The sequence below is a fragment of the Lissotriton helveticus genome, chromosome 2_2 (genome assembly GCF_964261635.1).
Source record: "Lissotriton helveticus chromosome 2_2, aLisHel1.1, whole genome shotgun sequence".
NCBI lineage: Eukaryota > Metazoa > Chordata > Amphibia > Caudata > Salamandridae > Lissotriton > Lissotriton helveticus.
The window spans coordinates 79,274,718-79,297,586 of NC_136060.1; the positions used below are offsets into that span (position 1 = coordinate 79,274,718).

General features: G+C 46.7%; 1 long non-coding RNA gene across 1 annotated transcript; it reads right to left on the reverse strand.

Moving 5' to 3' along the window:
• Positions 1-1,492: 1,492 nt before the first annotated feature.
• Positions 1,493-16,505, reverse strand: LOC144821737 (uncharacterized). Its single transcript, XR_013608412.1, has 3 exons — positions 16,406-16,505; positions 2,832-3,211; positions 1,493-2,102 (listed from the first exon to the last, which is right to left on the reverse strand). It is a non-coding gene; the product is annotated as an uncharacterized LOC144821737 (long non-coding RNA).
• Between the last annotated feature and the right edge of the window lie 6,364 nt (positions 16,506-22,869).

Below are 22,869 nucleotides of genomic sequence, written 5' to 3' on the forward strand. Positions count from 1 at the left end.
TTATCCTGCACCATCGTGTGCCACACCCCCGGAGAAGGACCGAACGGCTCTGAAGAAGGCGGCTGCCTTCATTCTCTCCCTCATGACTGGCTGGTCATTCCCGTCATCGGCAATCTTGATGACGCCAGCCCGACATCCCGTCCGGCTTCCAGATCTGTGCCTCTCATATATATGAGCTTTTAATATTTGGATATTCACTCCAGAAACGAACACACAATTCTAGTTGACGCTAGACCGACATCCCGCACAGGCTCCCAGATCTGTGCTTCCGAAAGATGAGCGGCAAAAATGCTCTCAACCAGGCAAAATATATTAATGTAGTCCTGATGATGATCCCGTTACACTAATTGAGCAGGGATCGAAACGTCAACAATTTAAAATAGTACCACAGCTTTTCCATTGTGTGTAATCAGTGTGGTTGCTATTTGGTCCAAACTTGCGGCTTCCTAACCTTATATGCAAGTTGGCCTAGCTCAACATCTTTTGCCTGCATTTTGTGTTACTTTGTATGTATTGTTTCCCCCTTAACCCATTTTGCTCCCTTGTATGCTTTTGTCCTTAGGGTACAGGCTTGTGCCCTAATAACCTTGTGCTTTAAATATTCTGCATACATTTTATATACCTGTTAATAAAAGACCCATGTCCGGCTGGACATCGGATTTTCATATAGAACCCCATTGTGGACTATATTGCATCTTTTCCATATATGTTTAATACTCGCTTAGCACCCTTGTTTTAAAAATAAGTAGTCCGCACTCCAGCTAACCCAGTAGTGTGACAAAATGGCTGCCCAGTACCCTCCTATATATAGCCTGGGCCAAGGTCACTAGAGTGGTCCGAAAGGTTCTGAACCCCCCTTATGCTATCCTATGGGCTAGAGCTCTGAGGTAATTTCTGACAGGCGACCATTTTATGAAGCTCACCCATTCCACCCTTTTATAAAGGCACACCTGTGCCTCAGCACTGATTGGCAGTGGCGAGGCATCCGGAGACCTAAGGCCACACAAAAAAAAAATGGTGGGAAAAATGTGAGGCAGACAGAGAGAAAAAATGAGACCACCCAAAAGCTGACAGGTCTAACAGTGCCTGAGTCACAAAAAAGAAAAATATGGATTGGAATTCAGGACCTCAATAATGCCATAGGTGTGACCCACTGTGACGTGGACGACCTAAAAAAGAGGTGGTATGACCTCAGGAGTATGGCGAAGAAGAGGATGTCTGAAAGGAAAAAGCAAGCAAACCAGACAGGAGGAGGAAAAAATAGAGCACCTGCACCGACTGCCCTGGAACTGCTTGTGGAGTCCACCATTGAGCCTGAGAGTGTCAGCCAGAGCTGCAACCAAACAAGGTAAGATGCATGCACACCAAGCTGCGTCCCCCCACTCCCTAACCCCATTCCCCAATGAGGCAGTGTGAATCCCACTCCAGTACAGGTTTTACTAAACACCAGCAATGCATTATGGGAGATGTAGTCAGTGTAACACCTATCATAACAGTCAGCCCACTGAACCCAAAGGCATTTGACGCACATCAGCGATAAGCAAGCAGAGGACAGTCGGATTTATTGGCAGACATGAAATGTATTTTTATGCAAATGCTGCCAGACAAGTGAACTAATATACAATCTGTCTCCACAGGCGAGACATCGTGCAGGGCTGCGCCAGGCAAGGCAGGAAAGGCACCCCGGTGAGATAGAGCGGAGGAGGAGGATGTCATTTCGCCTGCGGGCCACACCACAACACCACCACCGTCAATACCACCACCATCAACACCACCACCATCAACACCACCATCACCGGCATCAACACCGGCATCACAACCGGCATCACCAGCAGCATCACCAACGCCATCATCTCCAAGACCTAGGAGGCATGCAGTTGCCAGCCTCCAACACATGGAGTTGTCCGAGGAGCACTGCAGGGGGGGTAGAACAGCCAACGGTGCCAGACGATGGCAATATTGTTGGTACACAGTCCCCCACAGAGCGACCACACACACTGTGTGCCAGATGCCGCAGGGCTAGGGCACACAGTCCACCTTCGCAGGGCGAGGATCAGAGTGTCTATGCAGGTCTGGAGGTGAACATGTTGAAGGTGCAGCACCTGCAAGGAAAGGCAATTAGATCAGTTTGGCGGCAGATGGGGCACAGGACAGCACACTTGCAGTGCATAGAGAAGGGCATCTGCACAATGAACACAACACTGGCTGAGGGAATGAGGCACATGGCTGAGGGCATGAGGGACATGTCCGACTCAGTGAGGCTGCTGTGCAAGAAGATGGACGATGACAGAATGGCAAGGCGCAGGGAGAGGCATAACATGGAGAACAACACCAAATCGGTGAACGGCCTCTGCACTGCCACTTCTCTGCGCTGCAGGCGCTCGGTGGCCATGCAGGAGGAGATGGCACACTGCAGCCGGGATGTGGCAAGGGGGCTGGTGACAGTGACCACTGCATTTGAAGTGCTACAAAATAATCAGACTGCCAATACTGGTGCAGGTGATATGGCGGACAGTGAGGAGACAAATAACCGCAGTAGTGAAACGCCCTCTGTAACAGAGTCCAGGAGGAGCAGGGGACGGCAAAGTGGTGGCACAGGACATATTGCCAGTGAGGACAGTGTACACAGAGGAAGCAGCAGTGTTGTGCGTGGGCGCAGGAAGTAATGCCAGGCATACTTGTTTTTGATACATGGGTGAATTAACCCATGACGGCTTAGTAGACTGTTTGGAATTGGGACTGCTATGTTAAGCCCTTCATGATGTGGCATAGTGACATGCTATTAAACTACGTCAGTCATACACAATTACTGGCCGTGTCTCCTTACTTACCTAGAAATAGTTCCGTGTAATTACAGCCCATCTTTGTCTCCCATCTGGTGCTGGTGCCGCTCCTGTTGCGCTGGGCTCTGGTTGTGGAAAGTCATCGTCATCGTCCTCAGAGTCGGTCAAATCGACTGCTGTCCCTTATTTAGTTGCCAGGTCATGCAGCATAGCATATGTAGCGACGATCTTGTAGCAGATGATGGGTCGGTACTGACGGGCGCCTCCACTTTTGTGGACGCAGAGGAACCTGCTCTTCAACAGCCCAAACGTCCGCTCCACCACGTTGCGTGTTGATTTGTACGCAGCATTATATCGTCTCTCACTTGGGGTTAATGGGTTCAGGTAAGGAGTGAGGATGAATGCCTGCACGGCATATGCGCTATCACCTAGGAGAGAAAGAAAGTGTCATTAATAACAAACACCAACACATTCATCAGCAGTATACATCAGGGTGTATCACAGTGATTTACCTAGCAGGTATCCTTCTCCAAATTCTCCCCCAGCCAGACGTGTGTATGTCCCACTGTAGCGGAATATGTAGGAGTCATGGGTGCGCCCAGGAAATTTTGCCACGAAGTCGGTGATGATGTTGGCTGCATCGCAGATGACCTGCATGCTTAATCTTCCCAACGGCCCTCAGCGCCTTGAGACCCCTTCGGGGGTAATTCGTGCGCTATACAAGTACTGGATTTATTTATGGAGTGAGTGGATTTTCTGTTATGGTAGATGTACTCGTTCGCTGCAGGTGGGCAGATAGGTATGTGTGTCCCGTCAATGCACTCTATAACATGCGGGAACTGTGCCTTTTGGTAGAAGTCTGTTTTTGTTTTCTGGAGTCCGGCCTGTGTGGTGGGGAAGCGTATGTAGTGATGTATCTTTTGCATCATGGTATCCAGGAAATTGTTAAGGAACCGAGACAGGCAGCTCTGCGATACACCACCTGCCGCAGCTATCACCCCCTGGTAGCTTCCTGATGCTAATAGGTGGAGGCTACAGAGCACCTGGACATGTGGTGGTATAGCGTGCGCCCTTGGTGTAGGATGCTCCAGGAGTGGGTGCAGGTCCCGTATCAGGTCCAGGATAGTTTGGGGGTGTAGCCTGTACCTTTCATGAATTTCTGTCTCAGTGAGTTGAAATAGTGTGATGCGCTGTCTGTATATGCGTTCCTCCCTTCTCCAGATCCTCATTCCTGCTGCCTGTAGTCATAGCTGCCTTGCAATAACGTAGAGGGCCGCCATTGTGTGGAGACTGTTGCATTTTGGGGCTGTTTAAATGCTGTGCACATGATTACCACCTGCTTTGAGTCAGTGGTAATTACCAACTCTTAAATACTGAATTTCATGAAATTCGGTGTACGAGAGTAGGGTCTGCTATCCTATGGTCATCCCAAATTTCTGCTTTTTGCTTCACTGTTTAATGACTTAATGTGGCTGTGGGCCTGCTAATCAGACCCACAGCCTGCTGTTCTCTCTCTAAATTGATGCCAATGCACTCTAGGTGCATTACAAATTGGAACTGGTTCACCTTATAGGCCCCTGTAACAGTGTACCCAGGGTACCCAGGGCATAGGTGTTACCAAGGCCTACCAGGGGCTTCAGCACGTATTGTGCCACCCCTGGCCTGGCCTCCATATTTGACACAACTGGCTGATCACTCAGCTGGGGTAAGTAGGTGTAATCACCCCTTACTTAGGTATAGTATGCCTATGCCTAACCTATCAGCCACTCCTATGGAAGGCCTCATCAATCCTGGAGGCAGAGTGCTTGGAAATATGTGAGATGGTGCTCTAGCATGAGCTGAGCCTGTCTGCAGCTTTCAGAACCACTTCCTGTAGCTGTTCCATGATACTGCCATACCATATACTCTTAAGTGCATTATAATCCTCGCGGTTATTTGCTAACTTTGGTTTGGCTTTATCAAAACATGTCGAGTAAGGTGTCATACGAATTGGAATACTACCCCCTCGCCGGTTCTGGCGACGGGGGTAGCATTCCACCCTTCTAGAGGGACACGACATGTACATAACCTGAACCCCGGTTAAAGTTAAACTAGAGCCTCAGCATCACAAAATGGATGCTGCCACCACAGACACAAGTCTGACCTCCTGCTGCTGGGAGTCCTTCCAGCGAGGGAGGCTTGGACAAAGGGTTTCCTGCCTTGGGAGGTGCTAGCACCACCCCAGACAGGATTTTGTGTATTGGGTAGGACAGGGCTGAATAGAATGAGACATGCCTGGGGCACACAAGGTGTCCCTGTGCATATGCCAGTTCAAACCGGTGCTGGGGCTCTCCTTCCCCAGTCTTGGCGCGAAGCTGGACAAAGGAAAGGGGGTGTAACCACCCCCCTTCCTGGTCCCACCCAGAGGAGGGACCTAGCAGGTAATCCGGCCCCTAGATTTGGAATAAGAGTAGTAGCTGTGTCCCAAGACTTCAGATCATCCTGAACTCGACTTGAAACTAAGAAGAAAACTAGACTTCGACATTCTGCTGCACAGAAGACTGAAGAGAATCTCCCTTGTGGCCAAGAAGTGACCACCCTGTGAATACAGGCACCAACCAGCAACTCGACGTCTGCTTTGCCACCGCCTCCCGCTGGAGCGCGAGCCCAGAGCCTGACAAGACCTAGATTCCCAGACATCTCACAGCCCGATCCACAGTCCCTGAAAAGAAGAGACCCGTGGAGGCATCGAGAGACGTGAGACCGGCCATCTTGAAAGACCCCTCAGAAGCTGACTGCGCAGCACCCGAGGTTTCCTCGATGCTGTGCTTTGGGGTTTGAGAAGCCCCACTATGGAGCAGCATCTGCACCAAAGATCAGCCCCCCAGCATCTCCACGATCTGCGTGGGGCCCTTTTACACTTTGCCACTTGACGCGTCATCCGGTCACTTGCCACGCTGCTAGTGGCCACCTTGGCGACAAAATCTACAATCTAAACTGCTGGTCTGGTTGCTCCAGATTGGCCCTCGTTTCTGTAAAAAGGAGCAGCACCTCTGACCTTGCTGGTCCGGGAATTAAGCTTTCTTCACTTGCTGCGTGGCTTGCATTAGCCAAGGCCTGTTTGCTCCAATCAAGTTGCCGACACCGCCATCAGCTAGAACCTTCGTGGGACAGCTTGTGATTGACTCCTTGACATCCTAGACCTCTTCGTGTTCATGTGGCTGCAGAGACAAGCTGCACCTCATCGCCTGTTTGCCCCCGACATTGCCTGGTTCCATCCTGGTTCCTCGCCAGTCACTAGCTAGTGACTTCTGAACATTGTCCCCTCTGATTTCAGGTCTTCACATCTTCGATCCACCCTTGGATCACACCGGACACTTCTCGCCTGGACGCCTGCAGCATCTTCATCCTCAGGCACCATCAGACTGCGTGACGAAACCCGACACACTTTGGCACCTATGCACTGGCTTCCTGTGGGTGAGGTAACTTACTAACGCTGGTGTTCCTACACTGGTATATACCTCTAGTGCCTAACTCTAAAGTTTGATAGTCCTAGTCCAGTCGGAAGACTCCTTTTGCAGTAACTTTGTAACTTTTACGCACCATTGACTTTGCATTGGTGCATGCGTGCACTTTAAGCACTGCACCCGAGTCCCGCGGGCCTTTCCCGACTTCTTCACTGTTAGTCCCGAACAGCTCCAGCGATTCCCCAGGCCCTAGGCCTATTTCCTTTCAGATTGGTGGTTCTTATACCACTATTTTAGTATATGGTTTAAGTGGCCCCTAGGGCTCATCCATATTGTGCAACTTTTGTGTATTTAAACTGTGTTTTGTTTTAACGCATTTGCTTCTGTGCTCATAAAGAGTATAGGGGATATTTGTAGTAAATAAATATATATATATTTTCAATATATATCTGTGTGGTGTCCTTTCATTTGGTATTCAAGGGGATTGTGTATGGTAAAACAGCTTGCTTCACATGCCTTTACGGAGTTTAGCCTAAGACTGCTTTGTCCACGCTACTAGGATAGCTGGTCTATAAGGTTGACTTACAACCAATCATCATAAGGGTTGCTCGGCATGGTACAAGGTGATCACTAGAACTAGTGAGCATCATATACCAGGCCAACTTCTCACATTCGGTATTACCAATTTTTGGTACATCTCTTTTACCGATTCTTATTTATCAAATCGGTATTTGGGGTTTTCGGTATCTCCGATTCTGTAATAACGAATCGGTAACTGGTTTTCCTTATTTTACCGATTCCGTATTATCTAATCCATTCGGTATTACGAAAATTGCAATCGGCGAAATACCAGTCGGTAGCGGTGAAATTTCACCGTTACCGACCGGTATTTAGCCACCTACATCGGGCCCAATATCTCTGCCCTGATCAAGAGTATTGCTCTAGTGTGAGTTGAGCCTTTGCTTTAAGGTGTTTCAACCTGTTGTCTCAGGCCTGGGGCTAGTGGAAAACTTTTCACCCTTTCTCAAATATCAAGGTGGAAAGTTCCTTTGTTGTAACCGATTAATAGTCAATTTCCAGACATCACTAGTGTTAAGGCTTAAGAGCTCCTAGTTAACGTGGTACCCAACAATAACTACGTGCAATTGCATTCTGGTACATAAAGCATTTGCAATTTCATTAGTGTAAATACATATTTTCTTATTGTCGCTCCCCGCCGACTATCCCCTATTATGTATGGTCTTACTCTTTTATTTATGTATTGTTCCTTCCTGCGCAAATTCATCAACACACCACATGATTAACCTCCACTACATACCACTCCAAAACACAAAATGCCATTCAACATATTTACGCTCCATAACACACAAATCCACTCCACATAAATCCTGTACACTCAATACCACATAATTCCACAGCTCACCATGCAAGAAAATTCCACAACACAAATCCACTCCACACCACACAATTCCATGCCACACAATTCTCCAACTAATCCAATCCTACCCACAATAATAATTGTACTTTATTTGATTTGTAAAAATCATAAAAGGGTGGGTCTTACCACCATGCAAACAGCATGTACATCATGAAGTCGACATAAAAACAGCTTTAAAATCACTGAAAAATAATAAGTTAAAATAGCGTAATCTTAGCTAACTTACACAAATATACAATTGCAGTGTAAAATTATAGGGGTATGGCTGAGGGAGGGTATGGCTGTCTCATTGGAACTTAGAAGCAGCAGATGATTGTTCTGGGAAAAGGTGCAAATACTTTAGGGAATAAATGTAGTTTGGTGAGAGATACACATTTTGACTCACAATGGAGAACGCAACCTGGAAACGTGAGAGTAAAGGAGTATCCGTTAGGAGGGAAGGTGGGGGTCCAGGGTCAGCCGTGATGAGACCAGTTGGCCAGGGTCATCTTTAATTACTGCCTTGTGTTCTAGCTCTTCAGCAGCATCAGCCAAGAATTTTATGGTTTTGCAAGCTAGTTGTATCCGAGATCCGCTGAGGCATTCTATCACAGCCGCCCTGCAAGTTCTCACCTGAGCTTCTCTTAAAAGTGGTAGCAAAAGCGTTTTCCTTGATTTTTGCAGTACCGGGCATATGCATATTAGATGCAATAAAGACTCTACGGCCTTGCCGCAGAGACGACAGGCAGAAGTTGGCCAGGACCGTTGCCATTTGGGGGTGAGGTCTTTACTCGAAAAGCATCCCAGTCTCAGAAGGCTTAATTTCCTCTTATAATAGTCCCTAAAACAGTCTTGCAAGTATGGTTGAGGTTTCAGATGTTTGTAGGTTGGCAACACAATCCAGGCATGGCTTTTACCAGCCACTGCGGCTTTGTCCATTAGCAGCGATACTTGTTTGATAGCTTTGTTGGCAAGCAGTTTAAAAGCATTGTATGACATAGGTGAAAGCCAGGCTTCTTCCAGCTTTAATGAATCGAGCGCTTGCCTAAGGGATTTGTATATTGAGTTAGGGGACCCGGCCTGTTTTTCGACCTTTAGCCAGCAGAGGTGGGCAAGTGTGTTGTCTTCAGCATCCCTCATGCACTAGTAGAATTTTGCCAGAGCACCCACCTTGTCTTGCCGGAGTCTGATTAGTTAGTCCATATTCCAACCGTATTTGGGCTTGTTAGATGTGTCTCGGGATTGAAAAGAGGTTTTTAAACAGTCTGGATTGGGCGAGATTTAGCACTTTGGAGTCCCTGATTGCCATCATTTCCGAGCCATATGTGAGCGATGGCAAGAATTTGGCAGCTACGATCTTTAGCATATGGGCAGTTGAACTACCACTTAGGTGTTTTTGTATGGTTTTTAAGGCAAATTGAAGCTGTTTAGCTTTTGATTTCCCTAGTTCTAAGTGGTGATTGAACTTTAATTTATGGTCGAGTGAAATGCCCAAATATTTATATTTGTCCAACTGTGTTAATGTAGAAGAATTTATCCTCCATACAAATTTTGGTTTTTTCTTTCGAGAGCTGGAGAAACATAGGATGTTTGATTTTTTGAGGTTTATAGTTAATTTTGCTTTGGTGATGTATAACGCGAGTTTGGAAATCAAACGTTGTAGGCCGATCGGGGTTTTTGAGAGGAGCACAATGTCGTCTGCGTATTGTAGACTGGCTATGGATGTTTGGCCCAGTTTTGGTGGATCTCCCTGGATTGTACGTAGATTGCTTTCTAGGTCTGCGGTGTAGATATTAAAGAAGCTGGGGGCCAGCACGCAGCCTTGTTTTAGGCCGTTCAAAGTTGTGAATTTCTTAGTTAGGCATCGGCCGTCTCCTTTTTTTATTTGAACCCAGGTGTGCGAGTATAGCTCTATAATTGCTCCCAGTAGCTTTGGCGGTGCACCCCAGGCTTTCATTTTGGCCCAAAGTTTGGATCTAGGCACTTTATCGAAAGCCGCTGTCAGGTCTAAGGAACAAGTGTAAAGCGTAGTGGAATTGTCGATTGCCTTTTTAGCCAGGAGGGTTAGCGCGGATAAGTTTGTGAGACTGCCCGTTCCAGCCCTAAAACCTGTTTGTGTCAGAGGGATTAGCCCTTTGCTACTGACGCAAGATTCCAGTTCTACCAAAAGATTTGATGCGTAGATCTTGGCCTCTACGTCTATTAAGTCTATTAGCCTATAATTGTTTGGGTCTGAGCGGGGCCCTGATTTGTATATCGGATGTAAAATACTGCCCCTCCAGGAGTCAGAAATGTTCCCGGTGATTAGGCTGTGACAAAACAAGGGAGACAATTGGCTAGCCCAAAACTTTGGATCTTGCTTAAATAGAGCATTGAGGAGGCCGTTTGGACCAGGAGCTCCGTCTGCTCTCAAATTTTTTATGATATTCAGTACCTGCGTCGTTGTGATTTGGTCGATTGCTCCTGTATGCTCCAGTGTCAGTGGTTTGCAGGTGGCTTTGGATTCGGGGTACTTTGATTCTGCCATTAAACTCGTGCTTTGGGTTAGAATGAACTCAGATGGTAGTGCCACTGTGATATCGGTGGATGTGTCGTGAATGAAGTTATATAGTGAATCGATGTGGCTGCACCAGAGTTGATCGGTCATGTCTGAGTTAAACTGACGATGTTTGCCGTTGAGCATGAGATTTATTTTTGCCCAAAAGTCTTTGGAATTCCGCTGTTTGCTTGCATGGAGTATAATGCACTCAAGTTTTTCCATGTGCTGTCGCTTGGCCATTTTAAACTCTCGTTTTAGCTCTTTTTTTAAGGATTCAATTTTTTTCAGGGTTTGTTGTGGTAGTTGAAGATCCTTTTTACGTTGAGCCCTGAGATAAGCGTTTAGTTGCCTTTTTAATAGGCGTAGTTTTGGAGTGTACCATTTCCCTCCTACGTTTCTTATTGTTTTTTGTCCTCTGCGTTTACTTTGGTATTTCTTGTTTATATCCGCCACGAAGGATTCCCAGGTCTTTACTATGTCTTTTGACGTGGCAGGTGGTGACAACAATGAGTGGCATGTCTCCATTAAGTTGGAAATGTTCTCTTCGTTCCAGTTTAGCCTTTGCAGATTAAAAAGTTGGGTGTTCAAAGATAAAGGCTGCGCATGCTCGGACTTAGTTGGCAGAACTATTAATGCAAAGGACTGTGGGAAGTGATCGCTTTCTCCCCGTGCCTGAATATGGAAATCTTTAATATGAGGGAATAGGTCGGGGTCAACCAAAGTATAGTCTATTGTTGAACCTGAGGTCTTCCTAACCCTCGTTAGGGCTGCTGGATTGTCCAAGTGGCCCCTTCCATTTAGTGTATATAAGTGGAGGGCCTCCAGTTCGGTGGCGCATTGCCTCCCCATTGCGCTTTTCCTACTTTGGTTGCCCTGTCGTGGATCAATGTGAGTAGGGAGAGTTCCCTCATCGCCCTGCAATAAATTCAGGTTGAAATCTCCGGTTATAAGCATGTTATCGCTCGGGTAGGTGGTTTTCAGTGTGTTAATTACTGTGATTAGTTGTTTTATCCTTTTCCCTTTCTGTTTTCCACCGGGGTGCATCTATAAGTTTACGATCAATAAACCCATAATGGGCGAAATTTCAATTTTGATGCATTGCATCCATGTGGAGTCTAGTTCAATGCAGCTGGAAGACCATGAGAAGTCAGTAGATATGTAAATTGATAGGCCACCCTTGGCCCTGCCAAGACGTGCCTCCTTATGTGCTGATGTGAAAAATTCTTTGTATCCCACCAGCGGTGTGTTTTTTGTCAACCATGTTTCCTGAAACAAAAGTAGTTTGTACTGGGTGATGAATTCTATGAAGTCATCTTCCTCCAGCTTTGTGATTAGTCCGTTGACGTTCCACGAACAGATCTTGCAGCCCTGCTCTTTACCTTTTATTCGTCTAACGTTGGTTCATTCTAGGTTCCTTTGGGTTAGTGCCAGGGAGGCTTGTTGATGCCTTTCGGGTATGGCTGCTTCCTGGTGGGCAAAAGTAATTGTAATTTGCCTGAGTGGGTGAACTTCATCTTCGATAAAGCTTCTTTGATCTGGACCTTTGGCGTTTTTTAAAAGACTTCGTTTTGGGCTTTCTTTCTGCAACGGGCTGGGATATCGAGCAGGCTCCACCTTTTTTAGCTCCATGCCCCATAGAGCAAAGTCCTCCCTATGTGTCAGGATTAGTTCGGTGACAGTATGTTTGGTCCACGTTGTTATCGTGGATTCAGGGGCTAGTTTGAGAGGGTTTGGTTTAAACTCGATTGATACCAAGTCACTTGATTTTATATGTCGGAGACCAGGTAGTACTTCTAGCAGTTTTAAAATGGACCCTCTGTTTAGTATGTCGTGAGGCCCTCTCGAGCTATATTGCGGAATTGGCTCGATTTTATTACTTGGGATATGCCGTTTTTGATCTTTTGGACGTCTTCTCTCTTCGGGATTTGGCGAGGCTGGTCCTACCCGTTCTGCCTCTAGCTCTAATATGGGCGAGTTAGATGTGTTCACACTGCTTGTTGCCTCCCTACCATTGCCATTAGGAGCCGGGACTGACGATGCTTGAATTTCTAAACTCAGCATGTCTGTTGTCTTTTTGACCTTACTCTTGATGGGTTTGTCTGCATCTGCTTGCCCGTCGTTTGCTGGTGCTTGCATGAGTTGGGAGCTGGCTTTTGGTTGAGATCCTTGCTCAATCTCTGCATTATGAGCTGAGTCTGGACTTGGTAAGTTGCGTTCTGCTTTCACCCCTGGAGGGTTGAAAATGCAATACACTTTCCTTGCGTTCTGGGTTGGACTTATACGTTCTATTGGACCGTTGGAAATAGAAGTTTCCTTGGGTGGAGAATTAGTTATTGAAGGTAGCCCTGGCTCTGATGTTATTTTGTTTTGAGGTGGGGCAGCCTCTGACTGCTGTGTAACTTCTTTGCCGTTGGAATTGTTGTTTGTTGTTTGGGACTGAATTTGTAGCACCCCTCGAGTCTGTGGTTTGAGTTTTCTTGCTTTTCTCAGGCGCTTCCTTTCTCTCTTTGTGAGAGTGGGTGCCTGTTCAGTGTGATTGAAGCCTGTTTCCTTGATTGGTGGTAGTACCTGAGTTAGCAGAGCTTCCTCTCGGGTGGCAACTGGATTTTGATCATCTGAGGTTACTGTTGTGGGTGTGTCGTTGGTAGAGAGAGAGGAGGATTTGTCTCGGGGTTCCGAGCTTTCCTTGCCACAGCTATCATCGTCTATAGGCCGGCCAGATTCCTTATTGACGTCTTGTTGGACGTTTGCTTGGTTTGTCGTTATCTTTGTTTCCTTTGATGAATCCCTAACGGCCCCCAGTATTTGTGTCATCAAACTGGGTACGGTGGCCAGTTTATCTGTTTTTTGGGAGCAGTGACAGGTATAAAAAGAGGAGTCCTTATTAAGTTGCACCTTAGTAATCATACTATTTAAGTCCTGTAAGTTTGATTCAATTCCCTGGACATGAAAAGCCAAGAGGTTTAGCAGGTCGACTTGCATGTCGAATTTGTCTGCATGGTAGGACATGGCTACGCCTATTGTGGCTGTTTGAGTGCTCTCGAAGGTTTCTCCCTGGGTGTGACTGAGTATAAATGAGGAGTCAAGATGTTTAGAAGGATCTATTTGGGTTTAATGCTCACGCAGGTAGGCACTCCTTCGCGATGTCCTTTTTAGGATGCTGTCTTCATTACCTGGACTTAAATCAATTTGGGTTTGATGCTCGCACAGGTAGGCACTCCTTCGCGATGTCCTTTTTAAGATGCTGTCTTCATTGCCTGGGCTTAAATCATAAAGTGCGGGAAGCGGACAAGTGCTTCTTTTGAGCTCTGCAGTGTCATTTGCTGGAACATTATCTTCTAGTGACTTCGAAATTCTACTAACTTTAATATCTTCGATCACATCAGTTGCTGATCCTGCAGAGAGGAAGCTATGGTTTCCCTCCTTTTTGTCTGATTTCAGTGTGAAGTGACCACTCGTTGAACTAGGGGAGCTCACCGTTGGCGGTGTCGGCAGCTTTTGGGTGCAGTTTTGGTTTTGAGGTGAGCCTTCCTCTGTTGTTTCAGGGATGGTTATTTGGGTCGATCGTGGGCTTTGCCCCAGGAAGACCGAATCGTTGCTCACGTCGTTACTTGCGTCTGAAGCCCGATGGACTAAAGCACAAACCGATGAAGTGTGGAATGCTTGTTGAGCCTTGGAAGGTGGATACGACGAGAGACGGCCCGGGTCTTTGACCTGTTGGTGGCTGATCGAGTCTTCTAGCCCGGGAGGACCTAATCCCCCGCCCCCAGAATTCCTTCTTGTTTTAATATTTGGGGCGTTACGGGGCTCACTGTGGCACCTTGAAGTAGATGGAATCGATGATAATTTAGTACCCTTGTTCATTGTCTCTGTGGCGGCATTATATTGGCTGCTGTAAGATTTGGAGCTGACGTTATCTTGTAGGAATTCCACACCACTCCCGGTGGAGAGTCTTTGGCAAACTTTTAGGAAGTCAGTAATTAAAGCACGTTTGCTTGCTTTGGGACGCAGGGCTTGAGCAATTTGGGCAGGAGAGGGCATTGCGTCGTGATCAGGTTGGCCGCAGGCTGTGCTGCCCTTGTGGGGCCCCTTTGCTGCCACAACTGGGCTCTGAGAACCATGTCGTTTTGTCATTGCATGGAGGGGTTCTACTGGCTCCGTAGAATTGGTGCATGGCTTTTTCAAACTTAGTTTTTTGTGGCTCTTGCCCCTGCCCGCAGCAGCTCCTTCCACTGCCTCGTTGATCGCGCTCGGAAGGACTCCGTTTCCCTTTTTTGTCTTCCCCTGAGGTTTCTCTGGTGGATTGTCTTCGCCTCGTATCTTTCCTGATCTCATTTTTATGATGGTTGAGACGATTGAGGTTTACTTTTTGTTGGGCGGGCGGTGCGTTTGTTCCTCCGGATTGACAAGTATCTTGAATAGTAGTTTACCAGCAGTATACCGGGGTTTGCCTTGTTTTTTGGAGTATTGAAGAAGTTAGTTTTTTTTTTGTTTTTTGTTTTTGCCAGTTGGGCTTTTGAATTTTGTGGTGAAATTAGCGGGCTGTTGGAAAACTGTTAATTGTGAGGCGTCTGCTGACCACCGGGAGATTGATTGCAGGTTAGATGTATCTCCGATCGCGTCGATGGGCCGCTTATTTCAGGAGGGTGGGGCGGGAGCGGCGCTAGTAATCAGGTAGAAATCAGCTTGGGGCAAGAGGGGGACAGTGCAAGCGGAGCACACAGGGGGACCGCAAGCTGGAAGACCTGGTCAAGCAGCCCCCTCGGTCGACACCCCCGGCTCTTACTTCGCAGCCACCTCTAACGGCGGCCGCGCTCGCGTCCCTCCCTCCTTCCCCCGCCTCCACCTCCGCCTCTTACCTCGTAGCAAGCGTGGCAAACAAGGCACTGGGTTCTCTCAGCAAGACCGGTGCCTCTTCCTAATAGGCTCCTAATGGGCTCCTAATAGGCTCCAAACCACGGGAAAAACGGAGGGGGCCTGTGTTGATGTGCCAGACGTCCAGTGCAGAGAACATGCAGAGACGCTTGAACAAATAAGCAGAGGAGGTGTGCTGAAATACCCCCACCTCCGTGTTCCGCTAAAGTCCTGAGCGCCGAGTTCCTTTGATGTCGATTGGGTGAGGCAATGCGGTGCGATGCGAGGTGAGGCAAGGCAAAATGAGGCAAGGCGAGGCGAGGCAAGGCGAGGCTGTATGCCGATGGCCGTGAAGCTACGCTCTCTCTCCCCTTCCCGCCTGCCTGCCTCTACCTCTTACCGCTGCTCTCTTCTGCCGCCGCCGAGCTAGATGTGCGATGCTGGATTCAAGATTTCGGGTGCTCGGCTACCGCTCCTTGGGCGTCTCCTCGGGCGTCTCCCGTTTCCCGGCTTCTCTCGGCTCGTCCGTGCACTCTCACCTTCAGCTCACAAATTGCTCTTTGGCGCCACCCTGTGATAAGCTACTCATTTATGGATGTGAGAAACATAAGAGCTCCTACCCACAAAATTCCACTACACACCACGTACATAATACGTAACACATTGCCATTTACAATGCCAGTAGCTGTAATTCAAAAAAATGCAAGACCTATTGCATTTCCAATGCTTGTTTTCTTTGTGCCAGGTGTATACTCGTATGTCTTAACTGACACATATTGCTCTTTTTCCATCAATTATCTTGTATACTGTAATACGAAGTGCTACTCTCTATGGTTATGAATTGTATGATGTTGATTGTTTGCTAGATGCATAAAAAGAATAATAAAAATAATGATTAAATATCCAGTAGGAAATTTTGTGCTTAGATGTATGTTAAAAATTTACTAAGCAACAGAGTTGAGGCTTGAATTTGAAAAAAATAAATCAATTTACATTACCTTATTAGGAAACTAATTCTCCATGGTTGAATTTTAAGCAGGGCAATTAATGAAGTGAAGTTTGATGGAAGTATGATGCACTTACCAGCATTTGGCAGAAACATATGTTAGACATTTTTGTGTTATGACAAAATGTCAGTGGTTAGCAGATCAAATAAGCATTGCCAATGCCAATAACTTTGTCTCTCGTCATGTGAAAAGGTTTTCTCATGCTTCAGCTTCAGTGCGACACAGAGTAAATGTACTGCATGGCCATTAGCACTGCAAGTTTGCCCCTCTCTCTAAAAAGCTGTAGCATGGGCATCTGGCAGTGAAAGTGTTCTTCCCACAAAACAGAGTCAGCCAAAGAATCAGTACTGCAAACTTACCTCCCTCAAAGAATAGCAGTAACAGAGCAGCAGTAGCAGTGAAGACTCCCTCCGTTTACAGAATGTGAGCAGCACAACAGCAGCTATCCAAGCTTCTCTTGCTGCTTGTACATGAAATAGCTTGAAGAAACAAGAGACATGAGGCGTTTGGCAAAACATGAATAGTTTCTTTAATTAAACAATACGGCAGGGGCACAGGCATAGGGTCTGAGGACTGTCTCAATTAACAATCGGTCTAACATGCATTTTTATATAGTGCATTGAATGCAATAAAATAGTTCTGTCAATCCTTTTTTGGTAAGGAATCTGAACCTCTGTCTTTGGAGCCATAAATGATTGTATTGGATGAGGAATCCAAGTTGGCCTCGGCCTTGCGCGGACACAGTGCGACCACTGTCTACTGAGCCCAGCTGTCTGGCATGGGGAGCGCATGATCACTGAATGCATTGCTTGTGCTATGCCCTGATTGGCCATGTTTTCCTAACTTCATGTGGCATCTGAGTTTATGGTGTTTTTGGAGCACGCACACCCCTCCGACCATGTGTGCTATGTAGGGCCAATCGCCCTGGACTATTATGGTATTGTTGACCCTATCTGTGGGATTGATCTGGGGTTTCCTGTTTGCAAATTTATCTGCCAGCTATATGCCACCCCAGCTGCGACCTGTCAATCAATGACTTCGGGCATGGGTCTCAGAGCCTGTCTAAATACATATTTCTGAGTTGTGGTTGACGTGGAGTTCACAATGGGGGAATTTGTCAATAAAGATGCAATTTCGTTTTTATACATGAATGTATCGTTATTCATCGAATATTTTATGTACGGTTTCAATTTTACAATTCCAACTACACTATCTAATCCATGCTTCATGACAGACACTTTATTGAGGGGCTGTTCTCCGGTTTTAGGAATTACTACTTTCCTAGTTACTTGCATTCTACCCAATTTTATTCTACCCAATTTGAGGGCTGCGGTTTTACAGAAGGAAATCCCCAATAGCACGAAATTACATAGAAACAAGAACATAATGATAACTGGCAGCAACGATGAGCACAGACCGGAAAGCCACTGGGGGAGCCAGGAGAACTTATTCCAGAACCGCTCCTGCTCAGGGCCACCTCTATCCTCATGCATGTCTCTTTGTAAACGGTTCAGAGCTTGGAGGCAAGAGTTAATGTCCTAATATACCGGTCATTCCCTGGGATAAATGTGCAGCAGGACGCACCAATATTGTCACACACTCCCCTCCATTGCGGTCATTAAGTCTAACACATATCAGTGCTGCATTACTATGATTTCTTATTTAAACAAGGGAACCCAAACAGTTGGCTGAGGACCGTGGGTAGTTTATGTTTCAAAAGACAAAGGTCCTTAGCTTATCAGAATCAAGTTTAAAAATAAAATATAGGCCATAGTAGGAAACTATATTTGTCCTCTGTCCAGCCGGACAGGGTATTTATTTGAACAATTTTTTAGAACAGTTAATTAGATCGTTTCTGGCACAGTCCTGTACCACATTCAAGAGAAGACAAAACAACATATAAGGGAAAATATTTCACAAGCAAAGAGAGAGCAAAGCTGGCCACTTTAGGATCGATTTTAAATTGACAATCTCTGCAGACACGGAGAGGACATCGTTCCCCCGCAGACACGGAGAGGACATCGTTCCCCCGCCCAAAGAACCCTAACTGTAACTGAGTCACTGTACTCTTACAGCGCTGACCTCGACCCTCAACCGGGCAGCCAACCCCATTCTGGACAAAGTATTTTATATCAGAAAACCTCGGTGACGAAATTGATGTCACATTCCGCTGGCAACAGTGTGGACAGCGTTACACCCTAATCGGAGAAATTTGCCCCATTTTGCAACAAGATCCCGAACGGTTGACTTAGGCTATTCGTTTGCTCAAGATCTAAGGAGCCCAACACTGGGGCGGGTGTTTGATAACTACAGGCAGGCAAATGTTTTCAATTTTCTGTCCTGATGATGATCCCATGTAACTAGAGCTTTAAGGGATCGAAACGTCGCCTTTCTGTAGCACGCTCACAACTTAACCATTGTGTTATATCTCAGTTGTGTGTTGTGTTTCCTGGCAAACACGTCAATTTAAAATCGATCCTAAAGTGGCCAGCTTTGCTCTCTCTTTGCCTGTGAAATATTTTCCCTTATATGTTGTTTTGTCTTCTCTTGAATGTGGTACAGGACTGTGCCAGAAACGATCTAATTAACTGTTCTAAAAAATTGTTCAAATAAATACCCTGTCCGGCTGGACAGAGGACAAATATAGTTTCCTACTATGGCCTATATTTTATTTTTAAACTTGATTCTGATAAGCTAAGGACCTTTGTCTTTTGAAGCATTACTATGAAGCACATTGCTCCCAGTTCTTCCTTGATAAAATTAAAGCTGAGCTCAGTGCTGTTTATCATTTTAAGCATTTCCCACCTGGTTATTTGGAGCCTGCCGGCATTAGCTTTTGCCCGCATGGTAAAGAAGGGCATGGACCTGCCTGCTGATACTTGTGAGACCGAACACAGTCTGAATTCTTCTGGAATGTCCTTGTACAGCCCAGCCAAAATAATCTGCTGTTTTATTTTCACGAGTCTGAGGCAACAAGGCTGCTTTCTTCCTTAGTGGGTACTGGTACAAGTCTGTCAGTTCGTCTCCGGGAATGACCAGGGTATGGGTGTATATTTGTACCAGAGAACAGAGTCGGTGCCATCTAGGGACAAGCTGAGTGTAGGCAAGCTCGCCGCACTGCCAGTACATATGCATCAGCGTGCAGTTGTCCCATTGCATTTCTGGAATGTGCAGGATCGTTCTGCAGTTTTCATTCATGCCTAGTAGAAGCGTTCCTTTACCTCTGAAACATAAGGAATACAGTGTACATTTCCATACAATTAGGGGTTGCCCCTTCCATTCTAGCCAAGTGTGTCCACCCACATTGGTATCCAGCATTCCTGACATGGGTATTTATGCTTTAATTCAACCCTCCCCTACGAGACCCATTTCCCTTCATATCATCAAGCTGGATACCCGTACACAGGAACTCCATGTCTGGGTTCCACTTGTTGTTGAAGAAGATTGGGCCAGATACGCTAAGGGATACCCTTGAGCCACAAATGGAGGCAGAAGTGGATGTGTTTGTGCATTGAGTTGGGGGTTTTGCTACCTCCAAGAATCTCTTCTCTGGGAAGTCTCAGGGCCAAACTGTATCCTCCCTTATGGTGTCTTTCCTATACATCATGTCCAGCTCAGTTTGGACATTGCTAGGCTCAATGAAAAGGTATAGAGTCACTGGTTTGGTCTTGTAATGGGTCAGATTCACTACTACTCTCTGGGGTTCTACCTTGTTGGGCTATATTTTGGCCCTGATTCTGCACAGGTATAAGTTGAGAAGGAATTTTGTTTTAATGGGGCTACCTATTGGGACAAGTAAATTCTATCTGCTCCTACTGCATGTGGTATCAGCGAACAGACGTAACACAACTTAGCAGATGTCTTAGAGCCCATGGTGGTCATGTGCTGATTCCACATGTTCTGTAAAAGGGTGCTGTGTAGTGCATGTGAAATGATAGTGTTTGGGTCAATGTAATTATAAGTGACATGGGAGAGATCCCTTTGCAAGCAATGTGATAGTTTCTGAAGAGAGTCCATTTCGCTAGGCGGTTCTTTAGCAGTGAATAGGTGTAGCACCCAAACTAAACAGAGGGTTACATAGAAGTGCAAAAATACATAACTTGCAATTGAACAGTATCGGTCTTGGTATGGATCCAAGGGGGTGTCTGTGGTCCTCTGGTTATTGGGTGTTTTTCATTCAAGAAGTCTATCAAAAAAATGCCACAGTGCAGTTCATAATTTTTGGATTCGCACACCTTAGATCCATGGTGGGGTGATGATGTGTCAGCTGAAATGGTGGTGCACTTGGAGGTTCGATTGCTGACCTAAGAACTTGGTTCATTTGTTAATTCAGAAAATGATCGTATGTGTGCAATCGTTAATGATCTTTTCTTCGGCGTTCCTCTATTTCCCTCAGGGGTGTGTTCTCCACTTTTTAGTAGAGCACCAGAAGGTGGGCTCGATCGTGGTATCATTTTGATGGTTAAAACTTAAAGATGGGTTATGGGTAATCGGGGGAATTAATCTATTTTATGAGTTTTCATAACTAACTTGATGCTTGGATTAATGTGAGATGTTTATGTAGTTGTCTTGTGATCATAGGGATGGATCATATCAGTTTTTATATATGATTGTGTTGGGCTCCGCTAGTTTTCCGAGACCCTGTCTCTCCTGGTGTGTGCATGTTTCGCCATTAGGGTGGGCTGATTTCAACCTACACATGCACAGGACTGTGCAAGGAGGAGACGGATCACTGTTAAGTGCTGTTGGTAGTTGCAACGTGCCCCAAGATCACATGTGTATATTTTTCTCTGTTCTCAGCTTGCAGGGTGCCTCTCCCTTGTGGTGCCAGATATCATGGCTCCATCCTTTCTCTAGAAATTTCTTTATGGGCTAACGCTCAGCTTCTTTTGTTGATATTTGGGTGCTTCTCTTGCTCTTGCATGATCTGCTATTTCACTTATCATGAGGAGGAAGGGGTTGGAAGTTGTTCCATGGCCCCTATGTACCCCTGATCGTGCCGTCTTGTGGTGCTTACTGCTTTCTCTGGATGGTGTATGGGAAGCCTGGTCCATTGGTTAATTACTAGGCCTGATACGGGGGTGAGCGCATTCAGCATTCTACGCTCACCTGGAGCTGTGATGAACTTTGTGACCTCCCCTCTCCCAGACACCTCCCTCTCCCTCGGACAACGTCTTTTCAGTGTGTTTGGATCTGCGGTTCCTGATTTGAGGCTAGGAACTTCTAACTAGCGGGCATACTCCTGCCTTTATTTTGGAGGGGTATGGCACAATGACCAGACTTTGGAGATTTGAAAAACCTGAAGGAAAGAAAAGGAGAGATCATCGATCATAAGAACACGGAGAGCCAGGGGCAAAGGCCAAGAACCCTTGCTGAACTTTGCCTAGGGATGACGACTGGACCAGGACTGTTTTACAACTATGGGAAATCTGGCTAACTTGACAAACCTCTTGGCTGACTTGGCGCCATGCGGGCACCTTGCAACATATTGACTCTTGAGCGTGTTCTGTGAAGGTTACAGGATCCTCATTATTCCAGGTGTATGGGAATCCTGGCTCCTGTTTCTTGAGGACAGCTTTGTTTTAGAACTGGAAGGGGGCTTCCATTTGGACAGAGGTTTCTAGTTTTTGGGGGTGCTGTTGGAACTTTACACCATGAAGGCAACATCAGTCCTGGGCTGGATACCAGGGAATGGGAAACTTTCTGACTCGTAATAGGAATCCGTCCCATTGACTTTGGATGCGGGGACCTGGGTGCCTGTTGGTAAGTACTTTGCCTGGGAGCCACCCCGCGCCCTCATCAGGCTGTGGCCCCTGCGGTATGGCTAGCCAGCCCTTCCCTGGGGGATCAGTAGCAGAGTGGGGCCTTGGCTCCCACAGGCGCCCTTAATGGTGAACTTTAGTGAGGATACAAGATCAATAGAAGACATGAGGCAGCCCTGAATCCTCAGATGCAAGTCAACGTTTGTATTCCCATTGTTGTCTCATTGGTCCTTCTTTTGGCTTTGGTACAGTTAATTTTTGGGATGGGGTGGATGGGGGTAAATGGGTGGTATTTTACTCTAGAGTTTTACCTACTGCAAATTTGGACTCTGTGTTTGTATGAAGGCATTACCTTCAGAGGGTTACCCCTCCCTGCTGAGGCTTTGTCCCCGGCCCCTGTTGGGCTGAGTTCCCTGTCTGCAGGTACTGTTTATTCCAACTGCCTTATCCCTGTTGCAGTGGCTATCTGAGCTCCCTACGGCTAAATGTAAGGTGCATTTGGAATACCCTGGGCTTCTTTATGTGGATAAGGATTTTGTGGTGATTGGCCCTGGCCCATTGTGCTTTTCCCCACTTGTGTGCAAGTGTGATATTTGTTTCCCCACTTGTGTGTCATTGTGATATTTGTTCTCACTTCTGCTGCTGTTGATTTCATCCTCTGTTATTCTGCCCATCCGGTTGTTTTGCTTGTGTCTTTTTCTGCCGTTACCGCCCCCGCTCCCACCTCCCAGCTGCATGTTCTCTCCCCCTTCCCCTACATGCAGTGGGCATACCACTGGCACACCAAAGGCGCGCGTAAGGCAAACCCATCTGTGCCCATCCGCAACCTGACCGCACCGCAGCCAGGGCCTGGAGCCCTGGATCGCCAACCTTCCACCGCAACAACTCCAACACCCTCATTGAACTCAACCCCGGAAATCACTGAGACTGCCAACAAGCCTCACTGAACACAACCCATGGCCAGTTCTGCTACCTCCACTGCCGCCGGACCTTCACCACCACCCCGGCCTCCATTACCATCGACACCAGCACCAATGACACCCTCAAATGCATCCTCCTCA